The 18,456-nt window shown below is 42.4% G+C and overlaps 1 long non-coding RNA gene and 1 other non-coding gene across 2 annotated transcripts; both read right to left on the bottom strand.

The window, feature by feature from the left end:
* Positions 1-1,894: 1,894 nt before the first annotated feature.
* Positions 1,895-3,862, bottom strand: LOC131242814 (uncharacterized). Its single transcript, XR_009169735.1, has 2 exons — positions 3,077-3,862; positions 1,895-2,747 (listed from the first exon to the last, which is right to left on the bottom strand). It is a non-coding gene; the product is annotated as an uncharacterized LOC131242814 (long non-coding RNA).
* A 6,890-nt stretch (positions 3,863-10,752) lies between these two features.
* LOC131244762 (small nucleolar RNA R71) lies at positions 10,753-10,859 on the bottom strand. The gene has a single exon (XR_009170540.1). It is a non-coding gene; the product is annotated as a small nucleolar RNA R71 (small nucleolar RNA).
* Positions 10,860-18,456: the final 7,597 nt, after the last annotated feature.

Genomic DNA, 18,456 nt, shown 5'->3' with positions numbered 1-18,456 from the left:
TCATCTTCTGAGGCATGGGCTGAACCGAGTTGGAAAAGCGGATGGACGGAGTAGATATAGAACATATACATCACGTTGGACTACAAAGCGTCCAACACATCAACACACCACCGCTGGGGGTGGTGTAGGCAACACCACCTTATCCGCGTCCTACCAAAAGAGTACAACGAGGCATGTTGGATCGGGACGCGGCTCCGGTGGATTTCCGGATCCACCGAGGTCGATGGATACCTGACTGTGGGGCTACCATGACGTATGTGCCTTGCATCCACGCCGACCATCCGTTTTGATAGTTCATGTGTAACATGATCCAAAAACAAAGCGTATCCAAATCTCAGGTGGGCCATAAAACAGTGGTAAGTGAATATCTACCATTAAAAACTTCTTGCGAGCCAACGGAATATTTATTTTCCATCCAACCTATTGATAATGTAACAAAGACGTGGATAAAGGGACCACACAAATATCAACTTGATACAATAATTTTGTGCCCATGATAAGTTTTTAATGGTCAATAACAACTGTTTTCTATAGTGTGGTCCACGTGAGGTTTGGATATCCTTTTATTTTTCGTAACATACCCTTCATATGACCTGCTGAAACGGATGGACGGCATGGATTAAGTTAAGTACATCACGGTGGGCCCCACAGTCAGTGATCCGCCGACCTCGGCAAAAGCAGCCTCCGTTGGATTGCTGACAGCCTGGACTACGGAAAATGCGTAGGTTATTGCGTGCTGGTGTTGCGGAAACCAACACACACCGACACAAGGTCACAGGTGCCAACCTAGCACGTGTGGAACATTGGGTCACAACGTGTCAAATGGGCAGTAAGAAACAGCGGTTAAGGTCGACAATCGAGCGAGGAAATCTGGGAAAAGCGGTAAGATCGCCTCAAAGCAGTGGATTTTCAGCCACCCATGGTATAGCCAGCTAGATGGACGGTCCAGATCCACCTCCCTTGTATATACATCCTGGCAACTGGTCTGGGTCGAAGGATGTCGAGACCCAGCCCACGAGCTAAGGACCACTGAACCTACTTCCAACAAAGCACAGCATATGAGCAATAAGCGGTCTCGCTCCAAAGCAGAGCAAACCATGCAAGAAGTTGATAAGCTAGACCGGGCCCACTTGTGGGTCAGACTACAGAATCAGACCGTTTATCTATTGGGCCAAATGTCAGGCCTAACCAAGCCACGTGTACGTCTACAGACGGACGCGGATTGCGTATTGAACCAACACGGAGCTACGTGGTGCAAGGACTCTATGAAGCCCACCGTGATGTATGTGCATTATCCACGCCGTCCATTCGTTTTTCCAGCTCATTTTAGGGTATGAGACCAAAAGCTCAAGTGGACCACACCACAGGATACAGTGGGGATCAAACGCCTACAGTTGAAAACTTCTCAGTGACCACAGAAGTTTTCGATCGAGCTGATACTCGTGTTTTCACTTCTGTATGACCTTATTAACAGATTGGATGACAAATAAACATCACGGTGGGACCCTAAGAAGATTTCAACGGTGGATCTCATTTCCCCATTGATTCTTGTAGTGTGGTCCACTTGAACTTTGGATATGCTTCACTTTTGAGCTCATGCCTACAGGCAAAACGGATGGACGGCGTCGATAAAACACATACATCACGGCCTGCTCCCGCGGTCGTTGCACCACGTAGCCCCGGGGTGTTGGGTTCAACACGCAACCCGCGTACTCCACAAACGTATCTGATAAGGTTCAAGGGTTCTGAGTACCCGTAGGTGGTGAAATTCCACTACGGCGTGAGAGTGTGGGGATGTGTGTGCGTGCGTTAAAATAAAAATTTTAAAAATTTTTAAAAAAAAGGTTCGAAGAAATTATTTTTTTTTTAAAATCAAAATAAAAATCACTTCGCATCCGAGAAACAGAAAGAAATCGATTTACCCGGATAAAGGGTCCGATACAGCAGCTGTATCATAAGTTATGATACAGCTACCTTTTCCCGTCAACATATCATGTATGTAGAATATCCAATATGACCAAAAGACGGGCCACACTATGAACATCACTTCGCATGAAAATCAGGACGATTCACTAATAAAGTGGGCCACATGAGGACAATGAGTCCAACCGTTAGCTACCGTTGATTTTGATGCTATGTCCTAATGGATGAATGGTTGGGCTGATCTTCACACCGAGTAAAGTCATGGTGCTCTACAGATGTTGGAGGGAAAGAAATAGCTGTATCATGACGCATGGTACAGCCGCTGCATCGGATCATCCCTCTTTATTCTGTTCGCGGATTGCGTCCTACCCCAGCCCGTCTCCAACTGGGAACGGGCAGTAGCTTTGAGTGGCCACCGTGATGTATGGGTATTATCCACACCGTTCATTCATTTTTTTCCTATCATTTTAGGGTATTAGCCCAAAAATGAGGCAGATCCAAGGATCAAGTGTACCAGAACTTCTTTGACCCGCAAGTAGTTTTCAACGGTAAGAGTTTAATCCCCATTGTGTAATCCACATCTGTCTTGGATCTACTTAAGTTTTGGGATTATATCCTAAAATAATACGAAAAAATAGATGGACGGTGTGGATAGGACACATACATCACGGTAGTCACTGATAGCCCCTGCCCGTTCCCAGCTGGAGACGGGCGGAGTAAGGATGCAATCCGCGTTCCTTTATTCTCGACACGGAGACGCTGCCAAGAAATTCCTTGCAGTAGGGAAATCGAAGCTGTAGCAGCTTCCGTGTCGAAGAAGCTTCCTGCGGAAAGAGAGGAAACGAGTCGCCCTACTTTCAACAGTAGGTCAAAAAGTAGTTGATCTTTCTCTTCCCTTTCTTTCGTCATTTCCAAAATACAAATTTTGCGATTTTTAAAAATTCCAATTTTCGGTTTTTCGAGTAGGGTTGCGCAACCAAACGCAGCCTAAGAAAAAATCTCCGTAGAAATTTACAAAAGCTCCGAAACCTTGAAGTTGATAAGAAACCGCAATCCCTATACCAATTTCTAGCTTTTTTTCTCTTAATTGAGGTAAAATCCGTAAAGAAGTACTGTAAAATTCGAATTTTCATATCAGATAGGGGATTTTTACCAGCGAAGCGTGAAATCTCGGATTTCGATCGGATTTTTCTCTAGAACAGAGCAAGAGCTTGAATCTCTAATGAAACCTTCTTATTTCCGAAATCAGATATCTACGTCCGACGGATCTGAGAATTCTTAAAGAAAGCGAGCATTTCCTCAGGAACGGAGAGCATACGTCTTCTGAAGATCCTGCGGCGGGAATCCCCGTGAACTACTTGAGAACTCAAGTCGCCTTAGCTGCATAGTTCGAATTTCGCGCCAAAATGCTCGGAAATTCAAAGAAAGAGCTGAAATGTAGAAGGAATGAAGAAAACTCTCTCTCTCTCTCTCTCTCTCTCTCTCTCGTTGAAAATAGACAGAACAAGTGTAGAAAACAAAAGGCCGACCGAGCAGAAAACAGGAACTATACAATACAGGGCCAGCATCTCTGCACAGTACACACGTGTTTTTAATTTTAGAAACTGGGCCCAATGGATTGTTGATCGTGACCATTGATCTCTTATATCCCACCGTGGATGGAAGGGTATTAAATAATGTCAGATATTGGAAATTTCATTAACCAATGTTAGTTTACTTTCCATTTAAATATGAACCGTTGGGTTATCAGGCTTCTCAACCGTCTATCTGTGGGCCAAAAATCTAAAACATTAAAGATTGTCTTGTTGATATGTAGTCCATCCACGATATGACATGACAGATGAATGGTGTACCCAATTATCATATGTGAAAGCGGGTGTACAGTATGCAAAGATGCGGGTGATGTAGCGTATAATTACCTCCCGAGCCAAGGTCCAAGTGCTCCATGATAGACATTCCAGTCCACTTCTTCTAGAAGTATTTTCAACTTAGTTACGACGGTGCCCGTCAAAGTGTTCACATCTTGCCCAGGCAAACCTACTTTCAGCTGGATTCCAGATTATGGAACTCGTGCAAACTTTTTGAGAACTATCACACCTGTGTGAGTCCAAAATCTGAATGGTTCTGCAGCACCCCATTAAAACACAGGGCCAAACTTTTACTTCGATCTAAAATTTTGATGGATTATGAAAAAAAAACCAATTTCCTCCCTTGCTTTGCATCTCTATTTATTATGACGCACCAGATTTTAGATCAGGGTGAAAATTGAACGCTAGAGGTTTCATGAGATGCCGCATCACATAGACCATTTGGATTAGATGCCCATGACACATGTGCAAACGTGCGCACAAGCACATATGCGCAGGTGGGCATGCCTGCCTCTCTCTCTCTCTCTCTCTCTCTCTCTCTCTCTCTCTCTATATATATATATATATATATATATTTATATATATATATATATATATATATATATATATATATATATATATATATATTTATATATATATATATATATATATAAAATATTGGGAAATGATCCTACGAGGTCCACCTCATGGGGACTTCCCATGAGGTCGAGTTGTGTGCGCCCACCGTTATGTGTGTCAAACATCTACCCCATCAGTTAGATGCACCATTTCATGGTGGGCCACAGGCTTAAAAATCAAGTAAATCCATGTCTTGGTGGGCCACACCACATGCAATAGTTGAGAAGGGTGTTATCCTTTCATTAAAACATTCATAATCATTTATTGCACCCACCGAGATGTGGTTCACAAATCCAGCCCATCCATTGTGTGTGTCCCACTTGGATGAGGGGTCAAACCAAGTTTCAACAGCATCCAAAACTTAGGTGGGCCCCACTAAGTGCTTTTATATGTTTTAGGCATGTTTTCACATGTTTTTAGATGGTATAGCCCCCCTGAGTTCTGTATACGGCTAATTTTTAGGATATCCCATAGCCTACAGGGGACCCATAAAATGCACAGTGTTTCGACACGCATCACGATGGGGCCCACATAGCTCTTCCCATGAGGTCGACCTTATAGTACCATTTCCCATATACATGTGTGTGTGTGTGTGTGTTTGTTTGTTTGTTTGCTAATATGCACCCATTATTTCACTAATATACACACATTGTATTGTGTGAGTACTTGAATAACGTTGCTTTTCAAAACATTATTTTTTAACGCATACATGCATGACTCTATTTTTTTAAAAACGGAATTGACTTTAAGCACTTTTTTATATATCTATACAATAGAACTTTCTCTTATCTATACAATAGTACTTTCTCTTATCATTAGTTTCTGACAAACTCTTCTATTTAAGCATATTTATTTATTTTTTATTAACTTTTTCTTAAATTTCTTATTTATTTTAGAACAGATAACGGAATAAGGTGCAGCCCCAGTGTAAGGCCTGTATCCTAGACCGTACCATTCCGTGAACTCCCGCAGTCCTCCTGGTCGAATTCCGGCAACCCGCGGCCTGCAATCGGCATTTGCGCGTAACCCTAAGTCACATCCCGAAAGTCTATATTGGCTCGACTCGAAACTTGTATCTTAGCGACCGCGTCTTCGCCGCGGTTCCAACGCCGCGTCTCACGCGCCGATACGATACCCAGGCCAGAAGATATGGACTCGCATTCATTTCGAGAAAAATACCATATGTGCGAATTTTGAGAGAATCTCTATAACCTATCCCATCAATCAATCAATCAATCAAGTTAAGTATAAGCAATCATTCCTCTCTTACACCACCCTTAACTAAAGTCATCTCTCTCTCTCTCTCTCTCTCTCTCTCTCTCTCTCTCTCTCTCTCTCTCCACCCATCCCTCTCTCACCCAAAATTCAACCAAGACCATACCCTTTCTTACAACATCCATCCCACCCATCCTATCTTTCTTACAACACACTCTCTCCTCTCATTCTCACCACCATTTCGCAAGCTTCCACGAGAGAAAATCCTAAGGAGAGAAAATAGCCAAGAGAGGACCCACTCCCTACCCCAAAAACTCTCATCTCCACCATCCAACCTTCATCATCCTCCATCAAAATCAAAGCTTAGGAGCCAAGAATTCTAAGGAGCTAAAGAAAAAGGTCATAGGTAGGTGTTTGTATGATTAGATTTTGATTTTTGTGATGAACCAAGTGGGGCCTACCGATTAATGGTATGGATCCCATTTGGGACCCATCTTGATGTATGTATTGATGGATGCATTTGAGGGGCCCATAGTGGCGGGGCCCCTCCATCACACCGTTTCTCTCTCTCTCTCTCTCTCTCTCTCTCTCTCTCTCTCTCTCTCTCTCTCTCTCTCTCTCTCTCCCTCCCATCTTGTGGCCCACCATGATGTATTTTTTATCCATGCTGTCCACCACGTGAACCACACCGCCGTCTTGTGGGCCCACCTTATCAGCGTCCAGCAGGTGATTGTACGGTCCAGCGCTACTGGCACTGTCCAGCAGACCTGGACGAAGAGGAAAACACAAGTATCGGCCTTATCCAGGGGTGGTGGGTGTCCACCTTTGTATTTGTTTTGAATAAGGGTCGTCCCTTTGCTGGACAGCCAGCAGCGCTAGCTGCTGTATTAATGATTAGCTGGTTTTAAAACAAAATAATAATAACAAATATATATATATATATATATATATAATATTATGGTGGGCCCCACGTGGGACCCACCTTTGAAGGAAGCTGAATGGGCGGTGTACCTACAGCAGCTATATAGCTACTGTATTGCCGTCAGCAAACATCGTGGACCCCATCATGTGGTACGAGTTATATCCCAACCGCTCATCCTTTTGCTGGTGGGGCCCACCTTATATATTGTATCCACGTCCTCCATCTGCCGTGTGGGGCCCTACCTTGATGAATGTAAATCCAAATCGTCCGTTGGACGGACATCCAACCATCTAGACGCTGGATACCTGTAGTTTATATATATATATATATATATATATATATATATATATATATATATATATATATATATATATATATATATATATATATATATATATAATAAAATAAAATAATAATAATAATAATAATTACTATTATTATAATATAATATATTATATATAGCTGTTGTATCAATGTCAGCTAAGCTCCGTGGGCCTGACCATGATGTATTTGCATATATCCACACCGTCTAGATGGCTGGACGGTGGGACCCACCGCTGGTGTATGTGTTACATCCAAACTATCCATCCACCTTGTGAGCTTGTCTTAAGGCTTGTGACTAAAAAAAATAAGACAGATCTATTTATCAATTGGACGATGTTGAGGGTCAAATATTGCATATCAGACCCAGTTGTTACCTGGATTTACAAACATAGTATTGTTTAACGGCCTGATTTAATCATGTTTGTGATGCAGGGTGTATTCACGAGCTTGGACTGGAAAAGGGTACTAAAAGCATGGATTTAACGCTCTGATGACACCCAAGGTAAGGGACGGACTCCAGGAGACGAAGATCGATGGAATTATGCATCAAGGATCCGAGGAAAGCAGGCCATTCACGTTAAAGAGGCCCGAAATTGGTGAAAAATGCAAGATCACATAGTTCTTGCCATCTGATTGGCTCAAAACTTCATACATGGCCTGAGGGCCATAAATTAACTGTACATATCAAATTTCAGCCCTCGGATCACTATGGAAGTACCCCAACTGACAGATCAGCCCATAAACCGTTGATTCTGGGCCCACCTGATATCTGGAACTGTCTCAACTTTGGTCTCGACGGTTTAAATAAGATGGGAAAATGAATGGATGGATCAGATTGTTGAAACACATCACAGTGGGGCCCGTATGTGATGTGTGTGTGCACAGCACACGTAGACCCGAGCCGCACCGAGCCAACAGACGCGGGTCAGCGCTGCTGACCCGCGTCTCCTTCCCAAACACGGTAGCAGCCGTTTTGCGCTGCGTAACGGACGGACGACGTCCGTTTTGCGGACGGTAGTGGGCCCCACAGTGTAATTTTTCGGATGATCCAAGCCATCCATCGTGTAGAGGGCCTCAAATACTATAAACGCTTGCTAAAATTTTACACCCAAGCGTGCAAATGTGCACGATACAGAGGCCACAAACAGGCACTCCTGCAACGTTCAAAATGAATTCTGGCATGATTTCTTCTTTGGGCCTCATGAATGGACGTTCAAAACCATCCATTCTTAACCGAAATTTCATCCTGAATCCAATGGACGGGGTGGATTTCTCCGAAAATACCTCTGTGGGGCCCACCGAACACGTCAGCGCCTCTGCGTACGCCTTACGCGTGTTCGGGGAATCCGGGATTTGCGGGAGGTAGTGGGTCATGATCATTAACATTTTGAGTGATCCAGACCGTCTAATGTGTCTACAGGGAGGCCAATACCCTAGCCAAGATTTCAGAATTGTCAGGAAGGTCGATATCACGCCGCAAAGACACTCCAAACGCAAGTCGTTTTGCGTTTTTACTGCGCAGACGAACTCAGTTGCTGCGAAAGCTCTTCTATTCCGACTCCAACACAGTCTCTTATGTGAAAAACTTCCGCATGGAGGACGGAAATTGGGTGCAGACGAGAGTGCTATAAAAAAAGAGAGAGAGAAAGTGTAAGAGGATCAAACGGGTCTCGGTTTTGAGGAACGGTTTTGGCTGCTGCTGCACGTGGGAAGCAGCAGGTGTTTTTTCTGCTAGATCGTGGGATTGCTGGACGTGAAAAAGAAAGCAAGAGGTTGAAAGGAGACGTGGCTGCTGTCAGCGTGTGGATCCAAAGCTTGGCTGAAACGGTTCTCCTTCTTCCTCTTCTTTTTCTTCTTCTTCTTTCTTTTAGTTAGAATTTAGCCCATATCATGTGTAGCTAATCCTCTTAGCTAGGGCTAAGAGGTGAAGCCTGTAGCGAGATGGGAGACACTATTTCCTGCTTTTCATGAACTGAACTTGGTTTTGAGTTGATTATTAAAAGAATATTTACTCAGTCTTTAATGGTCTGTTGTGACTGAAATTACAATGGGTTTGCAATGGCTTTGAATATCTCTTTTTCTCTTTTGATGTTTATGACGTCAGGAGGCCCTGTTGTTCACCATCGTCTCCTGGGCATGGTTGGATGATAGTACTCTTCCTAACTTTCATGTACTTTCGATTGGTTGGCAATTAGTTTAATCCTGTTATTTACTTTGTCTCCTGGGCATGGTAGGATGATGGAATCCATTCTAATTCATATACTTTTCATCTCTTGAAAACCAGATCAAGTAAGTTCAGTTTGAATTCCATAATCCTTGATGCAGGCATAAGATCTCCCTGATCCCTACAAGTGGATCCTCTGAATCCCTAGTTTCGTTCCTCTGAATTACTTAAGTTTTAGATAATTATTCCACAAACTATTCCCTAAATTCTATTTGATTTAGATAACATCTTAGTCTAGTTCTAGTTCTACTTGGTTTCAGATAACGTACAGGTATCAGTCCCTGTGGATTCGACCTCGGTCTTACCGAGTTTATTACTACATCACAACCCTATACTTGGGGAGTGAACAAGTTTTTGGCGCCGTTGCAGGGGACTGACGGTTACGTTTTTCTGAAATTAATTAATTTTAGAATTAGGTTAGGATTAGGATTTTACTTACTTTAGTATAGAAGTTTTTATTTTATTTTATTCTATTTTTAGAACTTAACCTGTTTTCCTGTTTTGTAGGATCCTGACATAAGTTCTTAAATTGGTAATTCCTTCCTAATTTCTCTACTTTTTCTGTTTTTAGAATTAAAGTTTAAATCTTAGAAATTTTCTAACTCTAGTATTTCTCTATTTGTAGGAAATAGTTTAGAAACTTTTTTTTTTTTTTTTGTTTTTAGAATTTTTGTTCTCTAATAACTTTCTAACTTTAACTCTCTTAGAATCTAATTTGTTTCCTAGTTTATTTTTAGAATTTGTGTTTAAAAACTAACATTCCTATTTTGTAGGCCTTTAAGATAGAAATTTCTAATTCAGTAAGCTCCTTCCCTACTTTCTATTTTTCAATTCTCTTGTAGTAATTTACTTTTTAAGTTTAGGACTTTCTTAATTTATTTTAGAAGTTTCCACTTTCTTTTAGAAATCAGTTTACTGTTATCTTTCTTTTAAAAGATTGTTTTTCTCCTTTTTAGAATCTAACTTATTTTTGTTTTATTTTGCAGGTCCTTAACTTAGGGGCTTCAATTTGGTAATTTCTTTCCAACTCTCTCTTTCTTTCTAGCTTTTCTTTTCCTTTCTTAGGATTAGGTTTTTAATTGAGGGCTGCGAGTGTTTTCATGCCCAAGTGGGCCCGTGACAACACTCGACGTCTCTTGACTGAAGGAGGATTGGTTGAGGGGTTGACTATCCATCGCAGGACTAGACACCGCTCGAAATCCTCTGAGTTAACTGAAGTTATGGCTGAAGACCAACCTCCTCTACTTCCACCCAGGGTGGAGGATACCCAAGATGAAAATGAGGTGCAACAGGCACCCCCGCCTCGTACTTTACGAGATTATCTGCAATCGGCGGGAGTGAGTATGCCCTCATGCATGATTTTTCCTGAAAACACAGGACAAATGGACATCAAGCCAGGAGTTATCCAACTCCTTCCCAAATTCCATGGACTTGAATCAGAAAGTCCATATTTACATTTGAAAGAGTTCGATGAGATTATAGCTACATTATGTTTTCCTAATGTATCTGAGGATACAATTAGGCTGAAACTCTTTCCTTTTTCCTTAAAAGAGAAAGCTAAGACGTGGTTACATTCACTGCGTCCTAGATCCATTGGCACATGGAACGACATGCAGAGGGAATTCATAAAAAAATTCTTCCCACATCATAAAACGATTACCCTCAGAAAAGCGATCATGAACTTTGCCCAAAAGGAAGATGAAACATTCTTCCAATGTTGGGAAAGGTTCAAATATATGATCAGTTCATGCCCACAACACGGATTTGAAACATGGCGCATTACAAATTTTTTCTATGATGGACTGACATCTTCCATGCGCCAAATGGTCGAGACAATGTGTAATGGAGAGTTCATCAACAAAGATGTTGACGAGGTATGGGATTACCTCGATAGTCTCGCTGAAAAAACACAATCATGGGACTATTACCCAATGGTGAACACCACGTCTAAGCCGACTCAATTAAAGGAGAAAGGTGGATTATATCTCTTGAAAGAAGAGGATGATCTCAAGTGTAAAGTGACTACGCTCATAAGGAAAGTTGAGGTCATGGAAGGAAAGAAGGATAAGGTCAATGAAATTGTTTGTGGCATCTGTGATTGCAACATTCACACAACTGAAAACTGTCCTACAATACCTGCCTTTCGAGGAGCGTTGAATGAACAAGCCAATGCCGTAAATAATTATCAATGACGTTTTACTGGACCTAACTCCAATACATACAATCCTGGCTGGAAAAATCATCCAAACTTTAGTTGGAGGAATGGACAAACGGCTACCCCTCCAGGTTTCTTCAATCAAAATCCAAATCAAGTGAAACCTCAAGAGGAACCGGTTCAAAATCCTATACAAGAGCTGACTCAGGCAATGCGGGGAATTACAGATTTTATGCAAAAGATAGATTCTCGTATTACGGTTATAGAAAAGGGGATGCTTCCTGCACAACCTCTCCCCAATCCTAAATCGCAGTACGAGAATAATGATCCCAGCTCTTCAAATCAGATGGGGCATGCTAAATCCATCATCACTCTTAGGAGTGGGAAGATCATTGATAAAACTCTTCCGGTTAGGCCCGAAAAGCCTCAAGAACCAGATGAGGACAACAATGATGGATCCAGTGATGCCCCACAAAAAGTAGAACCGGAACTTCTAGAGAAGCCAGTTGCTCCATTCCCCCAACGGTTGGTTTCACCAAAACCTCTCTCTAACTCTCAGAATATCCTAGAGGTGTTGAAACAGGTGAAAGTCAACATTCCTCTACTTGATGTCGTTAAACAGATACCTTCATATGCCAAATTCCTGAAAGACTTATGCACGACCAAAAGACGGAAAATTATTCAAAAGAAAATCTTCTTGACTGAGAAAGTGAGTGTCATCCTGAAGCAAGACGTGCCACAGAAATTCAAGGATCCCGGTAGCCCAACCATATCATGTGTAATCGGGAACCATCGAATTGATCACGCACTTCTTGACTTAGGAGCGAGCGTCAATCTGATTCCCTACTCGGTATACAAACAGTTAGATTTGGGTGAGATAAAACCCACCCTGACCACACTACAACTTGCTGATCACTCTGTTCGTGTACCAAGAGGGATAATTGAGGATGTGTTAGTCCAGGTCGATAGATTTTACTACCCTGTAGATTTTATCATCCTGGACACCGAACCCATCAATAACATGAGCACTCAGATTCCTGTCATTCTTGGTCGCCCATTCCTTGCCACGTCAAATGCAATTATTAATTGCAGGAATGGTATCATGACTATGTCTTTTGGAAATTTGACATTGGAGTCAAACATTTTTTTCAATAACGGTAGCAACGCAGAGGATGATGACGATTTCCACGACATTAACATGATTGACTCTTTCGTGGAAGATACGACACCTCTGACCTTAGCCTCCGACCATCTGGAGACGTGCCTGGCCCACTCCCATGATTTTGATGATGACATGCTTATGGAGACGTGCGCCTTGCTTGATACTGCACCGGTACTTGAAGTTAACCGGTGGAGGCCACAATTTGAAGAATTGCCACGAACCGATGTAGTGCCTCTACCGTCTAACCTCAAGCCGCCGAAGCTTGACCTAAAACCTTTGCCCTCTGATTTGAAATATGCCTATTTAGGTCAAGATGAGACATACCCGGTGGTGATCTCTGCCCACCTGGAGAAAGAACAGGAGAGTATGCTTATATCTACTCTCATTGAGCATAAAGGAGCCCTGGGATGGACGATAGCGGACCTCAAGGGAATCGATCCCTCGATTTGTACTCATCGCATATATCTTGAGGATAATGCAAAAACCGCTCGGCAACCACAACGTAGACTAAATCCAAATATGAAGGAAGTAGTTAAGGCCGAGGTTCTTAAACTATTGGATATGGGTATTATATACCCTATATCTGATAGTCAATGGGTGAGTCCAACTCAAGTGGTCCCTAAGAAGTCTGAAATCACCATCGTAGCCAATGCTAATAATGAACTCGTGCCAACTAGAGTCACTACTGGTTGGAGAATGTGCATTGACTACAGGAAGTTGAATACCGTCACGAGGAAAGACCACTTTCCCTTACCATTCATTGATCAGATCCTGGAAAGGTTAGCTGGTCATTCCTATTATAGTTTCTTTGACGGGTATTCGGGCTACAACCAGATAGAGATAGCTCCTGAAGACCAGGAAAAGACCACATTCACATGTCCCTACGGCACCTTTACCTATCGAAGGATGCCATTCGGACTATGTAATGCCCCTGCCACCTTTTAGCGATGTATGCTTAGTATCTTTTCTGATATGGTAGGGCAATATCTAGAGGTCTTCATGGACGATTTCTCTGTTTACGGTCCATCTTTCAGCAAGTGCTTGGAAAGTCTTAAATGTGTGCTGAAAAGATGTGAAGAAAAGAACTTGGTACTTAATTGGAAGAAGTGTCATTTCATGGTTCAGAAGGAAATTGTCCTTGGGCATATCATCTCGTCCAAGGAAATCGAGGTAGATAAGGCAAAAATCGATCTTATCTCTAACCTACCTCCACCCAAGAACATCAGAGACGTGCGATCCTTCTTAGGACACGCAGGATTTTACAGGCGATTCATGAAGGACTTTAGTCTCCTCTCTCGTCCTTTATGTAATCTTCTTCAAAAAGATGCTCCGTACGAGTGGACTGAGCAATGCCAGGAAGCTTTCACCAAGCTTAAGGGCACGTAAACCACTGCACCTATCATGCAGCCACCCGACTGGAGCCTTCCTTTTGAGCTTATGTGCGACGCTTCTGATTATGCTCTTGGGGCGGTCCTAGGCCAGAGAAAAGATAAGAGGCCCTACGTCATTCATTACGCAAGTAGAACTTTAAATTCTGCCCAGGTGAACTACTCAACTACGGAAAAGGAACTCTTAACTGTAGTGTTCGCCTTGGACAAATTTAGGTCCTACTTGATCGGATCCAAGATCATTATTTACACAGATCATGCGGCACTTAAGTATCTTCTTTCTAAGAATGATTCTAAGCCCCGTTTGATACGATGGATCCTTCTACTTCAAGAATTTGATTTGGAGATTAAAGATAAAAAGGGAGTAGAGAACGTAGTGGCCGATCACCTTTCTCGCCTTAATACCTCTGATTCCCTTGAGGCGACCCATATCAATGACATGTTCCCTGATGAACAGCTGTTCAGAGTCTCCCATTCACCTTGGTTCGCTGATATTGCTAATTTTCTTATCACAGGTTCTATACTAACACATTGGACTGCGCAAGATAAGAAGAAATTCTTTACCAAGGTGTGCAACTTTTTTTGGGACGATCCATATTTATTTAAATATTGCCCAGATTAAATCTTAAGGAGATGTATGCCAGACGATGAGCATTAGAGTGTCATCTCCTTCTGTCACTCACAGGCTGTGGTGGTCACTTCTCTGCTAAAAAGACCACGGCCAAGATTCTGCGGTGTGGCTTTTGTGGCCCACTATGTTCAGGGACACTCATGAGTTTTGCAAAGCTTGTGAGCGTTGTCAGAAATTGGGAGCATTGTCCCGTCGAAATATGATGCCTTTGAATCTCATCCTTATCATTGAAGCATTTGATTGCTGGGGCATCGATTTCATGGGACCATTCCCCCAATCGTTTGAAAATCTGTATATTTTGCTCGCCGTGGATTATGTCACTAAATGGGTCGAAGCGATTCCATGTCGAACTAATGACCATCGCACGGTCATTAAATTCTTAAAAGAAAACATCCTTTCTCGATTCGGAACGCCTCGAGCCATCATTAGTGATGAGGGCTCACACTTTTGTAATAAACCATTTGAGAGCTTAATGAAGAAATACGGTATCTCTCATAAGGTGAGCACCCCATACCATCCACAGACAAGTGGACAAGCTGAGATTTTCAATAGGGAGATCAAACACATTTTGGAGAAAACGGTTAACCCAGATTGTAAGGATTGGTCAATCCGATTGACCGATGCCTTATGGGCATACCGTACTGCATTTAAAACCCCTATTGGAATGTCTCCCTTTAGACTTGTCTATGGGAAGGCTTGTCACTTGCCTGTGGAGCTGGAACATAAAGCGTACTGGGCGATCAAAAATCTTAATTTCAATCTGGACAACGCTGGCTCGTTACGCAAACTTCAGTTGAATGAACTTGAGGAAATCCGGAATGATGCGTACGATAATTCGAGAATTTACAAGGACAAGATGAAAGCATTTCATGACCAACACATTTTACGAAAATCATTCACGCCTGGTCAGAAGGTCCTTTTGTACAATTCTCGATTACATCTCTTTCCGGTTAAGCTTCGATCTCGTTGGACCGGCCCTTACATTGTTGTCACTGTTTTTCCATATGGGGCCATTGAGATAAGAGATCCCGACAATGGCAAGGAGTTTAAAGTCAATGGACATCGATTGAAACCATTTGGCGAGAAATTTGATTCAGAGGACATGTCCATGCCTCTGACTGATCCTGTTTACCAGGATTGATCTCCTAGTCTGATGGAGGTATAGGTAGGTTTCCTGTTTTCTTAGGACTAGGGTAGTTGCTTTATTTGTCTGGTTGAAGACGGTAAACTTAGCGCTACTAGGAGGCAACCCAGTTCTTCATTACATTTCATTAGTTAGTTCAATGTTTGTGGGTAACATTACTGCAAACCCTCACGAGACTACAACTCGTCCACTAGGGGTAATCTAGGGGTTTAAAGGCTTGTTGCATACGCTAAATGCAATCGAGAGTACCTGCGAAAGTGGTGTAGGTAGGATTTCATTTTTGTTATTTTTATTTTACTTCTGTTAGTTTCTCTCTTGTGCTGACCCGATCTTACGTAGATATCTTTGGAAAGCCTTTTGATTCTTTCGTCCAGGTACTATCTTTCCATCACTCCTCTTATATTTTTGTTGTCCCATGTGCATTGCATGCCTATTTCTTTTACATTGAGGACAATGTAGATTTTTGGTTGGGGGTGGGAGATTAGGTTTCTTAATCAGTGTTTTCTTGGTCTTGAGCAAAAATTGTGAAAAATTTTAAATTTTTCTAGAATTTCATATGAATTCGAAGCGAGTTTGACGGCCATCTTGGATTTAGAACTACAAGATGCGTGATGTTGGTACTTTATGACTCTTGGATTCAGTTATCTATTGAATTTCACAGCTAAGTTTGAATTGTTAATCCATTATTAAAAGTTGTAAACATTGATTGAGTCATGAATTCGCAGGACACATCTCGCATGCATATTAAGGTTTCAGTTTGATATTGAAGGATTAACTTGGTAATCACTAAACATGAAAGGAACCAACTTGGAAAATTGAATGGATTGGGCAAACAGTCTTTACCATAGGTTTGCTCCCTATAGATGAGGATTCGATTCCCCATGAATGATATGTGAAAAAGTTGGGTGTACAGTCTTTACCTTAGGTTTGCTCCCTGTAGGTGAGGATTTGATCCCTCTTCTTGACGTTACTCCTAATGAGAAAAAAAAAATCAAATCAAGAATTAAAAGAATAAAAAGATAAGGTGTAAACCAAGTTGGGTTATCGTGATTTCTCTTATTTGTTACCAATGATATCCTTAAATATCAAGGTGAATCTTAATGTTGACAAGTCGAGATTGGACTATACATCCATGGAATTCAATATTTAGAATTATACTAATTGATGGACTAATATTTTGAACTTGATTATGAAGTTTACCGTGAGCTTGATTTCAGGAAAAAGTAATGCCAACATTCATGAATCTTAGAATTCGAGTATCTGAACTATTTTTCATAGATCCCTTGAGTTGTAGAAATTATCCTGTAATTCTCAATTTATTTTTCGCATACTTTGCTCGGGACTAGCAAAATGCTGGTTGGGGGTTGTGTTGAGGGTCAAATATTGCATATCAGACCCAGTTGTTACCTGGATTTACAAACATAGTATTGTTTAACGGCCTGATTTAATCATGTTTGTGATGCAGGGTGTATTCACGAGCTTGGACTGGAAAAGGGTACTAAAAGCATGGATTTAACGCTCTGATGACACCCAAGGCAAGGGACGGACTCCAGGAGACGAAGATCGATGGAATTATGCATCAAAGATCCGAGGAAAGCAGGCCATTCACGTTAAAGAGGCCTGAAATTGGTGAAAAATGCAAGATCACATAGTTCTTGCCATCTGATTGGCTCAAAACTTCATACATGGCCTGAGGGCCATAAATTAACCGTACATATCAAATTTCAGCCCTCGGATCACTATGGAAGTACCCCAACTGACAGATCAGCCCATAAACCGTTGATTCTGGGCCCACCTGATATCTGGAACTGTCTCAACTTTGGTCTCGACGGTTTAAATAAGATGAGAAAATGAATGGATGGATCAGATTGTTGAAACACATCACAGTGGGGCCCGTATGTGATGTGTGTGTGCACAGCACACGTAGACCCGAGCCGCACCGAGCCAACAGACGCGGGTCAGCAGCGCTGACCCGCGTCTCCTTCCCAAACACGGTAGCAGCTGTTTTGCGCTGCGTAACGGACGGACGACGTCCGTTTTGCGGACGGTAGTGGGCCCCACAGTGTAATTTTTCGGATGATCCAAGCCATCCATCGTGTAGAGGGCTTTAAATACTATAAACGCTTGCTAAAATTTTACACCCAAGCGTGCACATGTGCACGATACAGAGGCCACAAACAGGCACTCCTGCAACGTTCAAAATGAATTCTGGCATGATTTCTTCTTTGGGCCTCATGAATGGACGTTCAAAACCATCCATTCTTAACCGAAATTTCGTCCTAAATCTAATGGACGGGGTGGATTTCTCCAAAAATACCTCTGTGGGGCCCACCGAACACGTCAGCGCCTCTGCGTACGCCTTACGCGCGTTCGGGGAATCCGGGATTTGCGGGAGGTAGTGGGTCACGATCATTAACATTTTGAGTGATCCAGACCGTCTAATGTGTCTACAGGGAGGCCAATACCCTAGCCAAGATTTCAGAATTGTCAGGAAGGTCGATATCACGCCGCAAAGACACTCCAAACGCAAGTCGTTTTGCGTTTTTACTGCGCAGACGAACTCAGTTGCTGCGAAAGCTCTTCTATTCCGACTCCAACACAGTCTCTTATGCGAAAAACTTCCGCATGGAGGACGAAAATTGGGTGCAGATGAGAGTGCTATAAAAAAAGAGAGAGAGAAAGTGTAAGAGGATCAAACGGGTCTTGGTTTTGAGGAACGGTTTCAGCTGCTGCTGCACGTGGGAAGCAGCAGGTGTTTTTTCTGCTGGATCGTGGGACTGCTGGACGTGAAAAAGAAAGCAAGAGGTTGAAAGGAGACGTGGCTGCTGTCAGCGTGTGGATCCAAAACTTGGCTGAAACGGTTCTCCTTCTTCCTCTTCTTT

This window comes from Magnolia sinica, chromosome 4 (assembly GCF_029962835.1).
Source record: "Magnolia sinica isolate HGM2019 chromosome 4, MsV1, whole genome shotgun sequence".
Taxonomy (NCBI): Eukaryota; Viridiplantae; Streptophyta; class Magnoliopsida; order Magnoliales; family Magnoliaceae; genus Magnolia; species Magnolia sinica.
The sequence above is the reverse complement of the archived record's forward strand: the minus strand, read 5'-3'. Positions and strand labels throughout refer to the sequence as shown.